The following is a 22,433-nucleotide window of genomic DNA, read 5'->3' as shown; positions in this document are numbered from 1 at the left end:
TCTTTTTTTTTTTTTGTCAGTGTGTTATACCACAGCAAGAAAGAGCTCACTAGGAAAAGTTACTCACCAGAACTAGTTCCTAAGAACCTACGGATGAGGCGAGCACGCACCTTGGATGTAAGCTACGGAGACATCAAGCTGGAACTGAGTTAGTAGCTTTCTCCCTGCAGCTGGTTTTCATAGAGCTGCATGGTGTGGTGTGTGCACAGGCTACTGGGGAGTAAGAGCATCAGTGTCTTATCCAGTAAGAACCTTAGACAGTACAATACCGGCCTGGTAGGTACCAGGCAAGATGTACTCACTGAAGCACTAGTGTTGCAGTTGTGATGGGGTAGACGACTGCTTAATGACTGCACTTGCAGCCTGTTCCACAAGAGGAAATCCATGCCCTAGTACTATATATACAACCAGTGCAAAAACCAATGATGATGGAGGCCTTAGGGCCTGGGAGGGAACCTTGAACTGCTGCTTGGTTGAATTAACACCTTCAAATCACATTCTAAACATTAATGTTTATACCCACAAACAAAGGCCACTTAGCCTTAATCAGAGAAAGGTTCTGTACCAGTGACTTCTATTGCTATGACAAGACACTGGAATCCGCAGCAACTTAAGAAAGAGTTTATTTTGGCTTACAACTTCAGAAAGAGAGTCAGTCCATCACACCAAAGGCAGGAGGCATGGCGGCTGAAGCAGTGCACTGAGAGGTCTTGAATCATAAGAGGAAGCAGAGGGGAAGCCCTGGGAGTGGCATAGGCTTTGAAACCTCAAGGCTGCCCCCCAGGGACATGCTTCCTCCAGCAAGGTCACCTCCAAAAGGAAAGCACAGACTCAAACATCTGAGCGTACAAGGACATTCTCATTCAGAAGTCACTTCTTTTTTGCAACAAAAAGAAATGCAGAAACCTATTGACTGCATAAGATGCTGATAATAAAGGCCACTTGAGGATTCAGCCTAAACAATTACACCACCCTTCTAGGACTCAAGGAACATTGCATAACAGGGGACAAAGAATGTGAAATCTAGAAGAAAGATAAGGAGAGCTACTACACAATGCTGTTTTCTAAGCATGACTACCAGGCCTATACAAACTGTGTCCACCAGCAGTCAGTGGGGGATGAAGAAGGAGTACCACAGCCCTGTTACCTTTTGGGAAACTATTAGGCATGGTTCTCTAGAGGAACAGAACCTACAGGTATGAAATATATACATATATGCATACACACAAACACATACAGAGGGTTTATCAGAATGGCTTACAGTCCAGCTAATCCAACAATGGTGTCCACCAAAGAAAGGTCTCAGAATCCAGAAGTTCCTCAGTCTATGAGGATGAATGTCTCAGCTGGTCTTCAGTCTACACCAGTCTACAGTAGGTTCTAATCTAGTACAACAGCAAGCAGGCAAAGAGGAAGCACTCCCCCTTGCCCTGTCCTTGATGTCAGCAGAACAAGTGACCCAGATGAAAGGTGAATCTTCTCACCCCAAAGATCTGGGTTAGAAGGGGGTCTTCCCACTTAAAATGATTTAATTAAGGGGGGGAAAATCCCTTAAAGGTGTGCCCAGTGGTTTGGGTTTTAGTTAGTTCCAGATGTAGTCGAATTCAAACATGTGGGGAATGGGAGAAAGCCCAGCGGCGGCGGCACAGCCACTGCGAGCATGCCAGGCTCCCGTGGAGAGCTAAAAACCTGTGGTCACAGGGACAGTCCTGTTTAAACTCTGTGAGATACAAAACAAAAAGTCACAAATATGGAAAAGAGGTTTGTAAGGAAAAAGAGACTGGCAGGTGTGGGAGGGAGATCAGAGCTAAGGGAATCGTAGTGGGAACACATTATATACTCCAGTGAAATCATCAGTGAAATCTGGTACAATGAGTACCAGACCCAAACATGGTACACATACATACATGCGGGCAAAATACTCAGTCATACACACAGATGAAAGCAATGTTAAAATCCAGCATTCCAAGGCTGGGAATGGAGTCAGTGTAGCATCGGTGGCAGCATATGCTTCCCGACATGAGCAGGCCTCCAGGCGTACCCCCACCACTGGAGAAGATAGTAAATAGGACTGCACAGAGCTTAAATGATAAATCGGAGGAAAACCACCTCGGTCGGAGGCGATACGCGTGCATGCAGACGCTCTCATGAACAAGCATAGCATACTTACACACAGAGAAGACTGTGGCACTAAAATCCTGCAGCCTTTAGGGGAATCAGATTCCCTATACTGTGTAAATGAGGCCAGAGCACTGGTTCCCAAGGTATTGATAAGGTGTGATCGGGTGCCTGGACCTCACCCTAAGGACTGTTTTATGTAATAGGGGCTAATGTCTGAGCATACGTAGTATTAAAATCTGAGTGACTCTAAGGTACATCATAGCTGGGTACCACTAAGCTAGAAATGAAACATAGATGCTCATGAGGTAGACATTGTGGCCTCTGACAACCCAGAGTCAATTAAAAAATGAAACAAACAGCCAGGTGTGGTGGCACAGGCCTTTAATCCCAGCACTGGGGAGGCAGAGGCAGGTGGATTTCTGAGTTCCAGGCCAGCCTGGTCTACAAAGTGAGTTCCAGGACAGCCAAGGCTACCCTGAGAAACCGTCTCAAATAAATAAATAAATAAATAAATAAATAAATAAATAAATAAATAAAAAAAAATGAAACAAATGATACTCTGACGTTCAATGATTTACAGTCTAGACCAGCAGTTCTCAACCTGTGGGGGTCACATATATGATATTCTGCTTATATTTACATTATAATTCAGAGCAGTAGCAAAATTAGTTATGTGGTAACAATGAAATAATTTTATGATTTAGAGTCACCACAACTGTCTTAAAGGGTCACAGCCTTAGGAAGGTTGAGAACCGCTGCTCTAGACATTGAGAGATGACCCGAGGAGACTGTCACCAGCTTCAGGCTATTTCATTCTGTAAGAGGGTAACGTGAAGGCAAACAGGCTAAACAAGACTATGTCCACTTGCACTTGACCCCGTCTGCACATAAACTTTAATTTCATCTTCAAGCTAAGCTGAGGGTAGACACTCAAATTACTGACAGCTGACAGATGTAAACTTCAGAAGGTCTCTGGCAGTTGGATACATCTGCCACAATTAGGCGATTCTATGGAGTGAGTCCTCAGCACAGCTCTGCTCCCGTTGCTTGAAAACACTTCACACAAACAATAGAAAAGCAGTTTCTTTGGTCAAGCATTTAAACCAGTAACTAACCAGCTCGCTTGGGAAGTTCCTGTTTATCAGACAGCAAATGAAGAGGGGAAACACATTAAGTCTAAGGGCCACATCTACAAGATGTGGCTTATATGATATGGCTTAGGGGTTACTATTTTGTTTTGTTGGATTTTGCAAATGGCTTAGGAGTTACTGTCTTGTTTTGTTTTGGATTTTGTAAATAACTAAATGATTGTTTTCCTACTGCTTCACAAGCTATGGGTGATGGCCAAGTATTCAGGAACAGGGGTGGGCTCATGACACCAGAATAGAAAACTCAAGAACAGGGCGTGGTGGTGCACACCTTTAATCCCAGCATTCAGGAGACAGAGGCTGCCAAAAGCTGTCAATTCCAGGCTGGCCTGATCCACACAATGAGTCTCAGAATAGCAGGGGCTCTGCAAAGTCTCAAAACAAAACAAGCAGAGGATCTTTAAAAGACATTCACTTTCCCCTTGAATCAATAATTATTTTAAGGCCTCCTCTCCCAATGTAGGTTGCCCACAGTTCTGTTATAATACACGAAACTTACAACTTTAATTTAGCTCATTAAAAATCAGATATCCGGGGGATAGGAGAGATGGCTCAGGGGTTAAGAGCATTAACTGTTCTTGCAAAGGTCCTGAGTTCAAGTCCCAGCAGCCACATGGTGGTTTACAACCATCCATAATGAGATCTGATGCCCTCTTCTGGTGTGTCTGAACACAGGTACAGTGTTCTTACATATAACAATAAATTTTTTTTTTTTTAAAAAGTCACACTATTCTGTCAATCACACTGCAGCCTAATGGCTGCTGCTCTGAAAACTGTATAAAAACTCAAACAGGCTGCACTCGGGTTGCTCTCTCTCCTTTGTGTGCAGAGTGACCCCAGCATGCTAGAACAATAAAATTCCTAAAAAAAAAAAAAAGAAAAGAAAAGAAAAGAAAAGAAAGAAAGAAATCAGCTATTCGGGCTAGAGAGATGGCTCAGCAGTTAAGAGCACTGATTGTTCTTCAGAAGGTCCTGAGTTCAAATCCCAGCAACCACATGGTGGCTCACAACCATCTGTCTTGGTGTCCGACAGACACACACTCTTCTGGTGTGTGTCTGAAGACAGTTACTGTGTACTCATATACATTAAAATAAACAAATCTTTAAAAAAAAATCAGATATCCACTTACTGATGAAAATTATCTTTTAAAAATACAGTTCCTGTGTGCAAGACCCACTTTAAGTTTTAAATGGAGAAAAACGTACAGGGAAGGAATAGGGATGGGGTGGGGAGAACCTGGATCTGAGTTGCAAATATTCCACCTTTCCCAGTACTGAAGAACTTCCTACCCTAAGCTGCAGCAGTTGTCCTCATTTCCCAGGGCTTTTAAAGTGACAGGAGCTCAAGGCAGCGTGGGTTCCACCAGAGGCCTGATAACAACTTTCTCCGGCTCACCATACCTCACCATACCGAAGAGAGGTACTGACTTCCCAAAACACACTCCAAAGTAAGAGCTGGCAAATGCACTGGCTTGCTGTATGCTTGTGTTTCGCTTCAATTTTAAAGATGATTAAATATTTGATTACACTATAAAGTGATTCACATCTTAATTTTATTTTTTTTTAAATGGCAGAAAGAAATGGGGGAAGGAAAAAAGGATAAATACATTGAAGTTTCCCCAGATAGTCTCTCTCCGTTAGATTTGGGGCTAGGCAAGAAGATAAGATGTAAAAGCAGTCAGCTATTGAAGTCTGAAACACTGCTCACCTGCCCGGTTCTTAATCTGTTAAAGGTGAAACATGGCTAGACTCATTTCTCTTAAATAAAAGATAAGCTCAGTGAGATAAAGACCTAGCTAGGGGCAGGGTATGCAGCTCCGCGGTGGGAGCACTCACCTAGCCTGCTTAAGGCCCTGCCCCCCCACATCGCTTTCCTTCCCCCAAGTACACCAAATACCCCAAAACAAATAGCTAGCCAATTCTCCTGGTGAAATCCAGCATTTAAGAGTCATCTCTAAAAACAAACAAAAAAGAAGATAAAACAAGTTTTACAACTTTTGACACCCTATTGTGGTATTCAAATCTGCCCTTCAAACTGACCCTGGCTTTAGTTAGTGTGTGTGTGTGTGTGTGTGTGTGTGTGTGTGTGTGTTTACAGGCATCATGAAAACTCCTGTTTATTTTTGGATGTTGATAATCAGCCTCAAAAGGCTGAGGGAGGGGGCTTGGCTACCACTAGGAAAGTGTTGATTGGACAGTGTAAATCCAAAGATAAATCTATGCAAATGGTAAAGAGGGGCCATGGTTCTCTAACGTTGAAAGTGAAAGACACCATAAAACGTACCCTTCTTAATGAAGCCTTAATAGTTTCTACCTTTAAATTCTAGTAGCTGTCTCCCTTCTCCACACACAGGAACTCCCAGGAAACCTGGAGACGATCAAACTTAGAACATGATGTTCCAAAACCACTGCAAAACACATGTGGGACTGGGTGATACGGTACCTATCTATCAATGTATTAATTTATTGAGCCACTATCTTCATGAACTTAGTAAAAGAAAAAAAAATGCAAGTGAAAAATAACTTGTACCCTTGTACCTCATCACCACTACTGGCAGCCAATGAGAATGAAGCAGGTTTTCACCCCGACCCTGCCAATCCAGTTCAAGAATTTGGGAAAATACCAACGCCTGTTTCATAATACAGGTACTTTTTTTCTTCCCGTCCTTTAATAAGCTCTCTGGATAGACCTTTTTAAATCTTCCTAATTAGTTAGCAGCGTCCTTCAACCCACAGATCAGGTGTCCCACATTTTCTGTATGTCCCGCCTTGAAAACAAACCCGATTGCCCCATTTCGGAGAGGTAAACTCAGCTCCAGGCAGCTACCAATGAAGTCACCGCGTTTGTTATTTCAAAGATGCAATTAAGCGAAAATGACAGAAGGCTGTCGAAAAGATTAGTCGCAAATACGGGGAGGTGTCGATCTTACACAGGAAAGAAACCTTCACTGCTGTGACTCGCTCCCGCATCTCCCCATCCTCGCTTCTCCAGTACACAACAGAAGGAAATTAAATTTCCAAAGTTCCTTGACTTTGGCTTAACTTTTAACTTTGCAGCTCTCGGCGCTCACGTTATCGAGCAAAGTGGAGAAAGAAAGGCTGGCCTGCAGCATAGAGAAGCAAACTTTACTAGGGCCTGTCCCCGTCCCTACCCCCTTCTCCTAGCCCTTTCACAGACACATTCTTCTGGGCGGCTTCTAACCACACCATGTCCACAATCATTTACAGAAATTAGAAACAGACTCCGGGAGCCCTTCCCACCGCGCGCTCGGCGCAGGGTTGTCCGCACCAGCTCCACGGGGCAGCGTCACTCGCTGTGACCCACAGCCCGTCACTCCTTCCCACGCAGGGGTCTCAGCCAGGGTGAAACTGCTTGCAGCTCGTGCTCCCCGCCCTCGGTGCACCAGGGATGCCACCATCCGAACCGAGGGGAGCCGAGGGGACGTCCCGGAGGCCCGCACATCCCACCGCCCGGGCCCGGCCACGCGTGCTTCTTACCGGCGCGTGGGGAGCCCCGGTGCGGCGACCGGAGCGCAGCGCGCGGGCGCCGAGAGCCGCCGCCTCTTCTTCTCCGAGCTGCTTCGGGCGTGCGCGGAGAGGGTCGGCGGCGACAGAAGCAGCATCGCCGGGCGGCGACCCCCGCCGAGCTCCCGCCGAGCTCCCGCCGAGCTCCCGCCGGCCCGCCGCGACTTCGCAGCGCCTCAACGACGGCCGCCCGCGCGCGGCGCTGCCCAGGAGACTGAGACGGACGGGAGAGCCGAGGAGCGCTGCTCGGCAGCAGCGCGGAGACCTCCGGGGACTGTGACCATGGTGTGTCACCCTCGCCGCGGCGCGCCCGGCCGAGCTCCTCGCGGCGCGCAGCTCCTCCTGGGCCAGACGCACCGGCCCCGCCCCTTGCCCTGTCACTCAACCCCGCCCGCGCGCGGACAGGACCGCAAGTCCTGAATCCTGCGCTCCGCTCCTCCCCATTGGTCTGCCTGGAGCCCCGCCCCGCCTCCTCCCTTGGGACCGAGTCTCTGGGGAGACCTGCGCCCCGGTTGCCATGACAACCGGTGCCTTGGGTCGGGCTCCTCAGTCTTCTTTTGGCTTAGTTCCGCGCTCGGGTCGATGGCGCCGGGGCAGGGTTCTGCTGTGTGCACTCTCCACTGCGCAGACTTGAGGATGAAGCCTCGAGGGCTCCCCCAACTTCAGACCCAGAACTTTCCGAGGCGCGCGAGGGAGAGTGACAGACGCAAGGCTGTCGGCCCCTCCCCCTCCTCGCAGCCTCCCTCCCGGATTCTCTCCGCGCGACCCGGGCAATGAAAGAAGGTGGAGAGAGGGAGCGTCGCCCTGCCAGCTCCCCCAGCTACACAGCAACTGAGAAATGGTGTGGGCAGTGAATCGGCTCCGCCAGGTTCCCACAGCTCTGAAGAGACTTTCAAAGGTGTGCTGCGACAGCACAGCCTCAAAGATCCCCCGGAAAACTCAAATACTCGCGTTTTCGTGAAAAACAAGATTTTTGTCCTGATATTTTGTGAACTTGGCAACCCCAGCGTTTAAAGTTTTACGGTAAAAGCACATAATTAACAAACCATTTATTTAAACACACAACAGCTTGGCGAAGGTGTATTCCCATAGCGATTTCTTTCCTGCAAACTAAAACATTTTAAGTTCAATTTTTCGCAAGGAAGCCTTGCAGAATTCACGAGCAGAATAGCATCTTGTAATGTGGGTTTTAAAGGGTTTTTTGCTATCGTTCTCTTTGGCGCTATATAAAGTTACTAATACATTCAGTAATACACACCGGGTTAATTGTCTGAGATCCTATATGGACCTTTATTTACTTTAAGGATCTCCTCAAAATGGAGAGAAGAGGCTCATGTGGTTTCTCCAGGCAAACTGCAATCCCAGGTTCCCAGCCCCTGAGGCTTCGGTACAGGTGTGATGAATGAGGGAATTAATTAATGATTTACCTTTGGCTACTATTTGAGTTTTCATTATCTCATTTACTAAATGAATAGCTGTGGTGAATGTCTTCAAATATGCCTTGCAAGTACGCACTGAATGGCATCTCTCTAACGCCACGGAAAATGAGAGCAGAAATCCAAATCTAGGAGTCAAACATGGAGCCTGAAGGAGAAAGCTAGCTAGCACTCCAGGAACAATCTGAAAACGGGGAGCAAAGGGTTTAGCCAGTTTTCGAACAGCAGCAAAGGCATACCAATGGAGGAAGGGAACTAATCTGGACTTTAAGAATGGAGCTCAGTTGAGGGAGAGCAGCTAAGGGGAACCACCACAGAAAACCAGAGAGCAGCAGGAGGTCAGGAAACAGCAGAGAGCAGGGCCGGCCTGTGGGAGTGGAGACAGAGACGACTTGGAGCCCTTCCCCCAGTTTTGAAAGTTCCGGCTCATTTATCAGGGAGGTAAGATAGGGAGAGGCCTGTTTAGAGGAACAAAAACAGAGAATACTTGCCTGCTTGCCACTGAAAGAAAATTGATACATTTATTGGAAAGAAAGAAACCATCCATAAAGCTTGCAATGGCTTGTGATCTGTCAGAAAGAAGGTAGAAACAGTACGGAGAGAATGGTGGCTGCAAACTTCCACCAAAAAAAAAAAAAAAAAAGACAAGCTATGCTGTCTTGAGCCATGAGCCATTTTTTTTTTGTTTTTTTTCTTTTGCATGAAGCCACTTCAGGTGGCTGCCCTCGGGCTTCTCTCTATCTTAATCCCCTGTTTGGGAAAAGCTGAATATCTTGCTTAAAAATAAAACCAGAAACACAAAAGAGAAACCTACAAGCTAATTTCTGAACATACTGTAGTTTGTATTTTTTAAACAAAGAAAATATTAATAAAAAGGACCATGAACCATCTTACAAGCAATATGACACATTTAAGAGGAATTATTTTATGAATATAGAAAGAGTCCAGTAATAGAAAAAAAAATTATATAGTTGGCTATGTTCCTAGGTCAAAGGAAAAAATAGTGTACGCGACAAGTGATGCTGATAATTTTTGTAATATCCAGCTGCACTCTTAATAAAAAGTTTACTTTGGAAAAGATAATTTTTTTAAATAGCTGTTTTACAACAAAGCCAGTAATGTGCATTATAATGAAACACTGTATTTATTCCCACTGCAGACAGGGCCAAGGCAAGCATGCTCCCATCTGACCATGCAACAGTGAGACTGATAGCCAGATAGGAAACATGACTGAGAAGTTAAATGTAACAGTGCAAGTTGGTCAGAGTGATCGTAGTTTCTTTTACTAGCTATTTTACTCCCCGTTACCAAAAATAGTCTCTCGTGGACTTTTTTTTAAATTAAACTTTATTTTTTTTCATTCAAAACTTTTTCCTTACTATTGTCATTGTGCATGTGTACACATACGTGTGGACGTCAAGGGAAAGCCATGTGGAAGGAGTTCTCTGTTTCCATCATTACTTGTACTTGGAATGTAGTGTTGGGGTCTGCTGTAGGGTGGTCTTTCCATGCCGCATGAACTATTCTGAACTCTGTGTGTCCCAAGCATGGTCTCTGAGTAATAAACAACCCGAGGCTCATATGACGTTTTGCACCCAATTAACTTTTGCTTCTACGGAAATCATCTACATGTTCCAACAAACCCACAAAGGCAGGCGGTCTCGGTCTCCAGCGCTCTAAAATGTTAGGACTGAGTGATTTAAATATCGGTCACTTTGAAATACCCCCCCCCTCTTTCTTTGTTTTTNTTTTTTAAGGCTGAAATGAATTCTGAGTTCCTCCACATCTGTAAACAGCCCAGTTTTTCCCACCTGGCTTCTTTTGCTCTTCTCTGTGTGAAACATTTGTATTCTGGCTTCGACTAGCTATGTTCTTGTTTTTCTCCCTGTTAAGCCCAGAAACATAGTGTTCCTTCTTGCTAAACAGACAACTGTGATGGGAACCCAGCCCAGGTGAGTTAGCAGAAGCAAGATAAGTAATCCATCCAAACATGAGCAGGTAATCGGAGTGCCAGAGCTCAAGAAAGACTTTGTGAGAGAGATGCAGGTACTCACACTTCCAAGGGGATGAAGAATTACCTGAGGGGGTGGGGTGGTAATGGAAATCAGATAGGACTACAGGTACCCTCAGGGCCACTGAATACACAGGTTATTTTCTTCTGGGGAGTAGCTGAACTCTCTTTAAAACACAAGAATCCCCCTAGGATGCAAGGGTTACATGACAGCAAAGGCACAGATAAATCTAAATGCTGAGAGGCAGCCTGGCAGCTCAGAGGTGAAAAAGAACGCAACCCTCTGCTGAGAAGAAGGCCGGTTCAAATCCTGGCCAGACCCCTGCCTCCATTGACCCTCCTTTTCCTACCGTCAAGTGAAGGAAATAAATCAGCACGTCAAGATTGGAAACACACCGCAGGATCAAACGGAAATACTCATCTGTCGGAGAACTGTTTGTAAACTTGAAAGGAGGGGTTTAAGCCATCAGACAACAGAAGCCAGATGGTTTGGGAAGGAATGTTTTACATGATAGGGTTTTTGAAGGTAAGTTTTGTTCTAAGGAAAAAAGTTGGGAGCACCTGGTAGGTCCTAGGACTTGTGAGCCATGTGAAAAAAAATTTTAATTGTGGCACACATCAAGTTCAACCTTCCATGGCCCCCAAGCTGCTTTCGATACTTAATTCTTGTGCTTGTCTCTCACTTGCCACCTTGATCAGGGATTGTTCATCTTCAGATTAGTGCTGGCCATATGTTTGGCTCATGTGGTCCCTCTGTTTCCACTTGGCCTGCCAGTGCTGAGACCTGTACCAGCTCCCCAATATTTTCCTCACCCACATTCCCTGGCAGGGGAAATTCTCACTGCAACTAGCTCAACTGCATAAGTGCTATCTTTAGGTCATGGTTAAAATTCGCTTTAGCTTCTAGCTTTCTCTCTGAACGTTAATGTAGACCGGCCTTATCAGATTAGGTCGTTGTCACTTTAAACCCTGAGGGAGACAGATACTGGAGCAGTAAATTTTAATTAGCGCAGAGGCAAGTGGGGAAGTTAGTTTCAGGGATGAGAAGCCAGCCGGGAGACAGGAATCTGGTGTGCCTGGGGAGAGGCTTGTGGTATGCTGGTGACCCTCAGGGCTAATGATACCATGGGAAGGGATCAAGGAGGTGTGTGTAGTTCTGTAGGTGTGGCGCTGAAGTCAAACTGCCTAATTCATGATTTTTCCTGGGGTTGGTCCTGTCCTGACTCATTCTGCAACTTGTCCCGGCAGGTTATGCAACCGCCTGCTCAGCATGGTTGAAGAAAGCATGGCAAGCGACTACTTTTGTTTTACATGCAGCCAGGCTAGAACATAGGCAAAGCAACCTAATGTGAATGTTCTGTCGTGGCAATGGGACCTGTAGAGAAAATCCTATGGTTCCAGGCTGCTGATCTTGGATTGAGGTGTCCTGCCAAGTGGAGATGGAAGCACAGAAGATGTCTAGTTTCTGACCTGTTTTAAAGCTGACACTGTGAGGGGAGTAAGGCCTGGGTGGAGAGCTGATTATTAAAGGCTTCATTGGGTGGAGTTTAATAAACTCAGGCTTCGGTTTCTTAGGGGGAAAAAAAATGAAGCTGATTATCTTGGTTTTTCTATTTCCCCCATAATAATGTCTACTGGAAAGCTCGGAATGAAACTTGTCTCATATAGAGACTGACCAACACTTCAGGGCCAACCTGGGCTTATGATATTCACATACATGGAGAAAAATCAATGTTTGTTGTGTGACAAAGCTTTTCCTGGGGAGATGAAATACACATCTACTCAGATAGGAAGCCCAAGGCAGATCAAGCCCTAACCCTCTGATACCATCAATGTTCAACTTGGTGAACCATGTGGTTGCGGGTGGGGTGGTTACTAACAGTAATATGGGTGAGGGGTCACTTACATTAGCAGCAGTGACTTGAGACAGCTGAATCTCCAAGGCCCACCCCAGCATGAGTGTACTGGCTAGTTTTGTGTCAACTTGACACAGCTGGAGTTATCACAGAGAAAGGAGCTTCATTCGGGGAAGTGCCTCCACGAGATCCAGCTGTAAGGCATTTTCTCAATTAGTGATTGTCTTAGGATTTCTATTCCTGCACAAACATGACCAAGAAGCAGTTGGGGAGGAAAGGGTTTATTCTGCTTACATTTTCCACATTGCTGTTTATCACCAAAGGAAGTCAGGACTGGAACTCAAGCAGGTCAGAAAGCAGGAGCTGATGCAGAGGCCATGGAGGGATGTTCTTTACTGGCTTGCTTCCTCTGGCTTGCTCAGCCTGCTCTCTTATAGAACCCAAGACTACCAGCCCAGAGATTGTCCCACCTACAAGGGGCCCTTCCCCCTTGATCACTAATTGAGAAAATGTCCCGCAGCTGGATCTCATGGAGGCATTTCCCCAACTGAAGCTCCTTTCTCTGTGATAACTCCAGTTGTGTCAAGTTGATACAAAACTAGCCAGTACAGTGATCAAGTGGGGAGGTCACCTTGTGGGTGGTGCCATCTCTGGGCTGGTAGTCTTGGTTCTATAAGAGAGCAGGCTGAGCAAGCCAGGGGAAGCAAGCCAGCAAAGAACATCCCTCCATGGCCACTGCATCAGCTCCTGCTCCCTGACCTGTTTGAGTTCCAGTCCTGACTTCTTCAGTGATGAACAGCAATGTGGAAATGTAAGCTGAATAAACCCTTTCCTCCCCAACTGCTTCTTGGTCATGACATTTGTACAGGAATAGAAACCCTGACTAAGACAATGAGTGACAGCTCACAAAGCTAGGAAACCTGGAGCAAGTGACATGGCCTACAGGCAGCTCAACAGGTTGGAGAATGTCCTTTCCAGGTAACTCAGGTCTGAGCCTCTTCCAGGCAGGCAGTAACCACTTACACGGGTCAGGTCTCAAGAGTCTTCTTTGCGTCTTGGCCTCTCTGAGAGTGGCTCTTAGCTTTTATTGCTATCCTCTAGCAAGGAGGGCCTCGTGGATCTCACCAGTTTCAGGATCTTCCAGAAGCTATTCTGAGTTGCTTAAACCTGTTGAAGACAATTTCCTGCAGGTTAAAATGTTTCAGTCTCGGAGGAAACTCTTACCTAACAATCGTTTATTTGAAACAAAGGGAGGGAAGTTGGCCACAGAGCTGACATTGTTACCTTAGGTGGTTCTTTAGGTAAAAACAAACATAAAGAACTCTAAAATCAATGCACAGCTTAGCACTCTTTTACATTCATTAAATAACCTGACTCTGACCCAGGCTGTATGACCATGGCCCTGTGCTGAGAGGCCTAAGCTGTCTGTCTTTCTAGAGTGCAGAATCTGTGTTGGTTTTACTAAGGGGAATGGATAACCTTCTGGAACATAAGAGATTCAGAATGGGACTTGTGGATTATGTCCCACTTTTCCTGCCCATGGTAACTGATGAGAGCCTTTCCACATGGTCAGCCTCTTGCAGGAGAATATGCAGGACATATATTTTTTTTCTTTTTTTTGGTTTTTCGAGACAGGGTTTCTCTGTGTAGCCCTGGCTGTCCTGGAATATATTTTTTTCTTAATCACTTTAACCATTTTTAAACCTTGATTTCATTTATAATAAAAGTTATCTTTCCCACCAATATTTACTTAAGTACATACAAATCAAATTACCTGTTTACATTAGCAATAAAACTTGTTTGGACTATGGGAAACAGGGAAGGGCGAGTTGGAGGGGTGAGGAGAACTAGCTTAGGGACCTTTGAAAAGCTCTGTGGAAAGCTATTGTTTTACAAAAGTACACATGCACATTTAAATGGAGTTAATCTACTTAGGGAGTAACTCTCCTAGAAGCTACAGGCTATCCCTACAAGAAGCTCAGCGCCAGGTGTGTGACACTGTTACTTGAGTTGTTGGTCAGGGGATCTCAGACCTCCAAAAATCAGTGCAGGCTACTCCAGTTGCTCTGGGTTGCCTACCAGAACCAGATATCCTATTGCCGAAGAGTGGTGACAGCATTTGGAGAAACTAAAGTGATACCAACCTGGAAGCATCCTACCTGCTCACTGACTTTGATAACAGTGGGAGGAACATGCACAGGCACACTTCTAGCAGAGAAAAGTTGTTAACGGCCTCTCGTAGCCGTGGACCCAGCTACAATAGCAACTATCCTGGCAAGATACGACCATGTATACAAGTGAGTGGCACCTATAAGGGCAACTGGTGGCTTTTGATTGGCATTAAGGCCTGATCCACAGTAGGAAACTCATACATGGTTGCCTGGTTCTGTACATCTGACCAAGATCCCAGACTAGGCACCTCATAGGTTCTACATGTAAACCTACTGCTATTGTCTTGCAAAATGGACACAATATCAAACTGCTTTCTAAATACACATAGATTAGGGGCGACTCTCAGGCCTCGTCAGAGAACTTTCATTGTGCGGTGGACAGTGGTTGACGCAGGGACTCATGACTGGCCAAAGCTCAGAGAACAAGGTGTCTATAGAGTGCTCAGCTATTAAAAAGTACCTCCATATTAGACCCCTCCCAAAAGGCTCAGGAAACACCCGGGGTGGGAAGACGGTAAGAGCCAGAGAAGACTGAGATGAAACCACGCTGTCTAGACATAACAGGACCATTGTGCTTCTGAGCTCCTGACAGCTGTGGTTACCTGCACTGGATCAAGCCAGTCCGCATTCCATCACAGACTGGGGAGGAGTGGAAAAGGCAGTTTTCTTTAGGAGTGTAGTTCCAGTGGGTGGCCCCACCCCGTGTGCACATGGGAACCACTAATTGGAATTTAGTGGATTACTGGGGGGGGGGGGGGCAAGAGGGGATAGAATTAGGAGAAATTGGGGGGTTGGTCAGTCTGAATATATGAAATTACCAAACAAGAAATTTAAAATGTTATATTAGAAGAGAATATGGGTGCAGGAGAGATGGCTCAAGAACACTTGCTTCTCCTGAGGAGGACATAGGCTCAGTTCCCAGCACCTACGTGGTCACTCACAACCTTCTGTAACTCCAGTGTCAGGGCATCTATAATCCTCTTTTAGCTTCCACAGGTACTAGGCACACATGCAGTGTACTTACAGACATGTAGGCAAAAGCACTTATAAATATAACATAAAATCAAAAACAACATTTTAAAAGATTTATTGTATGTATATGAGTACACTGTCCCTATCTTCAGACACACCAGAAGAGGGGCATGGGATTCCATTTACAGATGGATGTGAGCCAGTGCTCTCAACCTCTGAGCTCTCTCTCCAGCCCCCCAAACTCAAGATGCCTCAGCAGATGAAGGCGCTTGCCACCTGACTGACAAGCTGAACTCTGAATTTGATGCAAGACACAAACCACTGACTGAAAGAACGGACTCCTGAAAATTGTCCTGTAACCTACATACACATGCACGCACGCATGCACAGGGGAAAGAAGATACAATGTAATTTAAGACTTTATTATAAGCATGTGGGAAACTTGCTGGGTTTTCCATAAGTGTCATGAAGATGAGGGTTGTGTCTTTTTGTTGACTGTTGTATCCCCAGCTCCCAGGAGGGTGTTCACAATGAATATCTGAACACTTTAGGGAAATAAATGAAGGGCCCTTGGCAGTGATGATCGAACTGGACTGAACATGAGGACTGAACATGAATGTGCACTGTCCTACAAGATGGCCCATTTTCCAGCATGCAGAGGCCGTAGCAATAGTCTGCATGCTTTTTTAGAGAGAAGGGAGTGCCATTGGCTAAACTAATGGTTTGAGAAAAGATCACTTAATAGAGCTTCCTTTTTGTTTTGGGAAATATTTGCCTATATGGCTTAGCACATGTTAAAAACTGTAAAGCAATGCTAAGCTAAGTTTGTGTATTGATGTGCAAGTCAATCCAAGACAGGAAAATAACTGACCGCTTTTCTCCCCCCAGCTGCCTGCATGACACTTTCTGGCATCATGAAGCCTAACCATCAGGGAGGTGACTCTTCCAGCCCAGTTCCTGCTCAACATCTTTCTCTATGTCCTGTATCCAGAGTGTATGATGTTCTCGGCAACAGGGCCTTGTGGTCTAGTTCTAGAGAACAACCAAGAGCAATAATGACAGCATATATTGTTCTGGGGGCTTTCCAGACCTCCCTGGACAGCAACTGGTAGGGAAGTAGCTTATCCTAGCGCTAAGATTTACGATTAATAATCTCTGACTTCTGGAAGCAGAATTATCTACTCATGCAGGGTGGATTCAAAGTCTTCTATTTTAAAGTTCTGTTTTAAAATGAGCTTACAAAATAGTAGCCTTCCATGTGGCTTTTTCACAGTCCTTAGATCTCATGAACTGTCCCTCCCAGCCCCTTCATTTCCACACACGCTTGCCTCTGTCCCCACTTAAACATTGATGTGTCAGTGCGCTTGCCCTGGACTTCCATGGACATATGCTATTCAAGACAGTTACTTTCAAGTTCCAGAAAATTCTTAACACACACTTGACATGTAAGTGGTGCTATTTATTTATTTATCTTTTTATCTATCTATCTATCTATCTATCTATCTATCTATCTATCTATCTATTTAGAGTTCCAGGCTGGCCTGGAACTTCCTATATAACCCAGGCTGGTCTTGAACTTGCAGTGATCCTCCTGCTTTAGCGTCCCAAGTGCTGAGCCACTGTGCCCAGCTGAACAAGTTAGGGTTTAACAGCAAATAACATTCCTGTGTGTGTGTGTGTGTGTGTGTGTGTGTGTGTGTGTGTGTGTGATATAACTCAGTGTTCAATAAACTACTTATGTAGCATAAGTAAAGCCAAGGGTTTGCTCCTCAGCACTGCTGTGAATAAAGAAATAAATTCCCCACTGAAACTGAACAACTGTTGTCCAGACCACATAATTCACATGCTACCTCATGTGTCCGAGGATATGTATAAATAAATGACAGTTGTTCAGACATCTGCAGAAGCAATGCTACCTATTACATTAGAGGCTTCGTCCAATTAAAAACATTTAAGGGTTTATAGTTCTTACGTGTAACTCTCACCACAAAAAATGTGTGTGCACGCGCGCATTTACTACTGACAGACAACTGAGGAACAACTTGGTTATACAAATCTGAACATGAATGAACACAGCAAGCTTGCTCTGACCAAACACCCCTGGGAGAGGTTAGTGTGGCTGAAGTATCACCAAGTAAGTTTATACAAAGTGTTTCCCTTTTGTTTTTATTTTTAAGCTTGTAAACACACATGACTTTTGTGAAGTGCTCTTTACTTAATGTCCTTCATTTGAGAGCTGACACGGCTACTTTTCATATATTTATCAGGGGCATTTTTATTAATTATTGTGTGTGTGTACCTGCGCACACAGAGGTCAAATTTCAAGAGTTGAAATGTCAGTTCTGGGGATTTAATTCAGGTCACCAGGCTTGTGTGACAAGCATCCTCACCCACTGAGCAATCTTGCTGGTCCCCTTTAATCTTATTTCCAATAGCACATTACTGCCCAGCCTCTAGAAGGCTGAAGTGGCATGCTTCATCATCTTATTTGATTATAATAATCTTCAATAGATTCTGAATGTTTTCAATTTATTCCACTGACGTGGAGATCGTTTCTCTCTGTGTCTTGCCTTGTAGAGCTGGTTCTTCTAATTCTTTTTACAATGTTTTTGTTGTTACTATTGTTGTTTTGTTTCTTGTTTTCCTTTTTAGAAAAAAGTGTGCTCATAAGCTCAGTGGTTAAGAGAACTGACTGCTCTTCCAGAGGTCCTGAGTTCAATTCCCAGCAACCACATAGTGGCTCACAACCATCTGTAATGGAATCAGATGTCCACTTGTGGTGTGTCTGAAAACAGCTACAGTGTACTCACATAAACTAAATAAATAAAATTTTTTTTAAAAAAAAAGGAAAGAAAGAAAGAAAGAAAAGAAAAATGAAATCAGACCAGGCATGGCACAGTGTCCCTTCAAATGCTAACTCTTGGTGCCTCAGGAAATAAGTCAAGTCAGAAAGACACTGCTTGTGGACGTTGTACATCGTGGTGCGCACTAGGCTCCGCACCACGATGTACAACGTCCACAAGCAGGAGAGAGAGAGAGAGAGAGAGAGAGAGAGAGAGAGAGAGAGAGAGAGAGAGAGAGAGAGAGAGAGAGATTGACTCCAACTCTGCTATCCATGTTGTGGGAGTAAGAAGAGGTTTAATTATCCACATAATCTCAAGCCCCATAGTTCCGGTTAAAACATTAATTAGTAATAGGCTGGTGAGATGGCTCAGTGGTTAAAAGGATTCACTGCAAAGCTTGCTAACTTGGATATAATCCCCCAGAGACTCCCTTCAGGTTTTCCACTGACCTCCCCATGTGCCCATTGCACATATATGTATCTTTCACTCCCAAATAAATAAATAAAAAACAAACAAATAAATAAGAAATATAAAAACAAATCAATATAAAGAGGGTTTGTTTTTTTTTGTTTGTTTTGTTTTTTTGAGACAGGGTTTCTCTGTATAGCCCTGGCTATCTTGGAACTCAATAAAGAGGTTTTTAAAAGATTTGTTTATTTTCTGTATAAGAGTACACTGCAGCTGTACAGATGGTTGTGAGCCATCATGTGGTTGCTGGGAATTGAACTCAGGACTTCTGCTCGATCTGGCCCCGCTTATAAAGGCTTTTTAAGACTTAGTGAACCAGGCAGTGGTGACCCACACCTTTAATCCCAGCACTTGGGAGGCAGGGGCAGGTGGATTTCTGAGTTCGAGGCCAGCCTGGTCTACAAAGTGAGTTCCAGGACATCCAGGGCTATACAGAGAAACCCTGTCTCGAAAAATAAAACAAAACAATATAAACAAACAAACAAAAAACCAAAAAAAAAAAAAAGAATAAAAAAAAAAGACTTAGTGAATGAATGCTGCGTTCTGTTGTGTTTTATGTTTGTCTGTTTTCTGTTTGTTTTTTTCAGGCAGTGTTTTGCTATGGTTGGCTTCAAACTCCTGGCCTCCTTATATCTAAATCCCAACTGCTATTATCAGAGTTGTGTATCACCACACCTGGCTTCCCATTAAAATCATGCTGAAAACCGGGCAGTGGTGGCACATGTCTTTAATCAAAGCACTCGGGATGTAGGGGCAGGCAGATTTCTGAGTTTGAGGCCAGCCTGGTCTACAAAGTGAGTTCCAGGACAGCCAGAGCTATACAGAGAAACCCTGTCTCGAAAAACCAAAAAAAAAAAAAAAAAAAAAAAAACAAAAAACCAAAAAAAAAAAAGAATAAAAAAAAAAGACTTAGTGAATGAATGCTGCGTTCTGTTGTGTTTTATGTTTGTCTGTTTTCTGTTTGTTTTTTTCAGGCAGTGTTTTGCTATGGTTGGCTTCAAACTCCTGGCCTCCTTATATCTAAATCCCAACTGCTATTATCAGAGTTGTGTATCACCACACCTGGCTTCCCATTAAAATCATGCTGAAAACCGGGCAGTGGTGGCACATGTCTTTAATCAAAGCACTCGGGANGNAGNGGCAGGCAGATTTCTGAGTTTGAGGCCAGCCTGGTCTACAAAGTGAGTTCCAGGACAGCCAGAGCTATACAGAGAAACCCTGTCTCGAAAAACCAAAAAAAAAAAAAAAAAAAAAATCATGCTGAAATAAACTGCTCCAACTACAGTGAGGGCAGCAGAGGCTCTTAGTGAGTGACAAGGAGAAATGCAGAGAATGGGGACCTCAGCAAGCACAAGACACAGGTGATTCTGAGCCTGTTGAATTACCAAGTCTTGTAAAAAGGAGGAGGAGGAGGAGGAGGAGGAGGAAAAGATGCACAGTGTGCCTTCAATGATACTCTGTTGTGGGCCTTTGGATCCCCTTCCCTGAGGTGAGCTGCCTTGTCTAGCCTCAGTGAGAGAGGATGCACTTAGTCCTGCTGTGACTTGATGTCATAGTGTGTGTGGGTACCTGTGGGCAGCCTCCCCTTCTTTGAGGAGAAGGTGTGGAGGGAATGGGGAGATGGGATGTGAGGGAGGGATTGGGAAAAGAGGAGGGAAAGGGACTTTGATCAGGATGTAAAGTGAATAAATGAACAAATTAATGGTGAAAAAATAAATACTTAAAAAGGTTTTTTCTCTGTATTCGTCAGGGTTCCCTGGAGTCACAGAACTTTATGGAATGTCTCTATATATTAAGGGAATCTATTAGAATGACTTACAGTCTGCAATCCAACTAACCAATAATGGGCAGCTGTGAATGGGAAGTCCAAGAATCTAGTAGTTGCTCAGTCCCACGAGGCTGAGTGTCTCAGCTGTCTAAACTGGAATCCTGAAGAAATAGGTTCCAACAGAGGTGCTTGCAAGTAAGTGCACACGGCCAAAGAAGGAGGAAGCCTCCCTCCTCCGCAGTCCTTATGTCCCCTATGTGGCCTCCAGCAGCTGGCGTGGCCCAGATTAAAGGTGTGACCACCACGCCTGAACCTAAGCTGTTCTTTACTTGGAACTTGCTCTGTCCCAGGCTGGCCTTACACTCAGAGATCTGCCTGCCTCTGCCTTCTGGGATTAAAGACATGCACCACCTTTCCTGGACCTAAACTTTTCATGGCCGCTATGCCTCAAGATCTGGATCACAGGTGAGCCCTCCATTTCTGGATTGTAGTTCGTTCCAGATATAGTCAAACTGACAACTAGGAATAGCCATCACATTCTCAAAAGCCAACACCTTAATTTTTCTACTACTGAATTCGCTTACACAACCTTATCAGTTATTATGTGCTGTTTTTACATGTTGTTAATATACATATTTTGAACAAGTATTATAACATAAGGAAATTGTATTGAGAATTTTTAATGTTGCATTAATGTTGTATTTTCTTTTCTTTGTTTGTTTTGTTTTGTTTTTTTTTTTTGTTTTTCGAGACAGGGTTTCTCTGTATAGCTCTGGCTGTCCTGGAACTCACTTTGTAGACCAGGCTGGCCTTGAACTCAGAAATCCACCTGCCTCTGCCTCCCGAGTGCTGGGATTAAAGNCATGCGCCACCACGCCCGGCCCCGTATTTTCTTTTCTTTATTTGTTAAGTTAATTATTTTCTTTACATCCCAATTGCGGCTTCCCCCTCTCTCCTAACTGTATTGAGTTCTGATGTTGGAATGAGTTGCTAGTCACTTTGCTGTATTCACATGCAGAGTCCATTGTGTGTTTAAATGTGTGTCATTGTGTTCCTGACCAATAAAGATGTAGTTTCCACATCCATACAAATTTCAAGAGAGACAGAGAGTGAGAAAGAGAGACAAAGAGAGACAGAGACACAGAGAGAAAGAAAGTTGAGAGAGAAGCAGGAAATAACAGAAGACTGTGACAGCAGGCATTACTTTCTCTGGGGATAAAGAGTAAAACAGTGTATTGCTGAGGACAACCTTGAACTTGCATCTGCTTTCCTTTTTGATATGATGTTTCCTGTTACATTGAGGATACATTGTTACAGGTAGATAATACTGGGTTTGGACAAGAGCTCCTTAGATTTGTATTTTCTTTATAGACTTTTAAAGGCTATATTTCCATGTTTAAAAGTAGTTATTAAGAATAAAGGTTTAACTTGTTTGCTGTGCTGTCTTTTTTTAGAAACAATGTCCTTGTCCCTGCAGTGTGAGGGTTTCCAGCCATGGAATGATAGAGCTGGTAACCTGTCATTACCACAGAGGCTGCTTTTTGTTCCAAGGTTCGAGCAGCTCTCCACAACCTGCCGGATCTTCAGGACTTTCTGTCTGAAATGCCTCATTATGTTGCAAGTTGGAACCTGACCTGTGAGATGTCAATCAAGACAAGAATTTCTTTTTCTGTGTACACTCTCCTCCATGAACATTTTCCCTTTCTTGCATTTATCACAAATACTTCTGGAGGGATAAGTCTTATAAACTGTATTTTAATAAACTCTCTAAGTGTATGAAATGATAAGGCCAAAATGGCTTGTGACCTGAATGTTCACAATTATATTTTAAAATAGCATGTTATCATTCCAGGCATGTTATAGAATACAATCAGTTCTGGGGTCTTTTAAGAGAATAATTGAAAACAGTAATAAAAACCCATAAGAGATAGCAGCAAGTCAGGGCCTGGCATTCCTTCCCCAGTCCAAACCATCTGTCTGCTAGGGGAACTTCGTGTTTCTAATACCCTTAAATGACCCCGAAGGACAAAAGAGCAGAGCCATGAGAGTCACTAAGGCTTTGATCTGCTCCATCAGCCATCGTTTCTGCTCATTTTATTCGTTTTTTTTTTTTT

General features: G+C 44.3%; 1 protein-coding gene across 1 annotated transcript in view; it reads right to left on the bottom strand.

Annotated features, from left to right (window-relative positions):
• Positions 1-7,128, bottom strand: part of Ptpn13 (protein tyrosine phosphatase non-receptor type 13) — a 178,626-nt gene extending 171,498 nt beyond the window's left edge. The window contains exon 1 of the mRNA XM_021210241.1: positions 6,768-7,128. The gene's annotated coding sequence lies outside the window, so the exon portion shown is untranslated. The remainder of the gene's footprint in view (positions 1-6,767) is intronic.
• Positions 7,129-22,433: the final 15,305 nt, after the last annotated feature.

Source organism: Mus pahari, chromosome 13 (genome assembly GCF_900095145.1).
Source record: "Mus pahari chromosome 13, PAHARI_EIJ_v1.1, whole genome shotgun sequence".
NCBI lineage: Eukaryota > Metazoa > Chordata > Mammalia > Rodentia > Muridae > Mus > Mus pahari.
Note: the sequence above shows the minus strand (reverse complement) of the source record. Positions and strands in the feature narration are given on the sequence as shown.